Raw genomic sequence first — 1,164 nt, 5'->3', positions numbered from 1 at the left:
ATGAACCTAACAGAACCCAGGCATGAAAACCGCCCCCACAGCCCTTCACCAAGGCAAGACAGCCTCTGGGTCTACCCTGTCATTGATAAAGTCATGTTTCTCCTGTGATGCACAAAAGATTTTGCCTCTTAAATCCAAGTTGAACCGTAGCATGAGATAAATGATAGAAATCTTAGAAGAAAAACTAAAACGAGGTATAGTCAGCACTGTCGTAGAACGAACCACAAATGGGATCACAGGGAAAAGACCTATGTGAGTGACTTCAGCAAGATGGCAGAATAGAGAAAGAGAATCTTTCCCCATCCTAGAGTAAGTAGAAAGCTATCTATAAAAAAAAAATCCCAGAGGAAATGGGAATAAGAGTACCATGAGACAAACAGTAATACAGAATACCAAATAAGGACAACTGCATAGAAAGGATGACAGGAAACTGGGTGAGCAAACACATTTGAAGATGCCAAAGGTGAAATACAAGAGTTAATAATAACTAAGTAACTAATTAACTAAATGAATAAATGAATAAAGCAAGTGTCAGCCCTAGCCGGTTTGCTCAGTGGATAGAGTGTCAGCCTACGGACTGAAAGGTCCTAGGTTCCATTCCATTCAAGGGCACATGCCCAGTTTTTTGTGGGTTCAGTCCCCAGTAGGGGGCATGCACGAGGGAGCTGATCAGTGACACTTTCTCATCATTAATGTTTCTCTCTCTCTCCCCCCGCTTCCTCTCAGAAATTAATAAAAATGTATTTTTTTAAAAAAAGGGTCAGCCCTAGCCAGTTGGGCTTAGTGGACTGAGCATCTGCTTGTGAACTGAAGGGTCCCAGGTTTGATTCAGGTCAACGGCACATGACCGGGTTGCAGGCTCGGTTCCAGCTTGGGGGGCATGCACAAGGCAGCCAATTAATGATTCTCTCTCATCACTGATGTTTCTATCTCTCTCTCCCTCTTTCTTGCTGTCTGAAATCAATAAAAATATATTGTAAATAAAAATTAAAAATAGAGATACGCTCCTTAGATCACTCCTTTCTGCCGGTAAACGCCGCGGAGTAAGCGTCGTTGGAATTTCCCCTGTTGCCGTCATTATGTCTAAGTCTGAGTCTCCCAAAGAGCCGGAGCAGCTGCGGAAGCTCTTTATCGGAGGTTTGAGCTTTGAAACAACCGATGAGA

The 1,164-nt window shown here is 43.2% G+C and overlaps 1 protein-coding gene across 3 annotated transcripts in view; it reads right to left on the bottom strand.

The window, feature by feature from the left end:
- The window catches only part of LOC102259170 (zinc finger protein 883-like), a 30,583-nt gene that overhangs the window by 5,707 nt on the left and 23,712 nt on the right, over positions 1-1,164 (bottom strand). The gene's annotated exons all lie outside the window — the stretch shown is intronic.

Source organism: Myotis brandtii, unplaced genomic scaffold (genome assembly GCF_000412655.1).
Source record: "Myotis brandtii unplaced genomic scaffold, ASM41265v1 scaffold650, whole genome shotgun sequence".
Classification (NCBI taxonomy): domain Eukaryota; kingdom Metazoa; phylum Chordata; class Mammalia; order Chiroptera; family Vespertilionidae; genus Myotis; species Myotis brandtii.
This window is presented reverse-complemented; position numbering and strand designations above follow the sequence as displayed.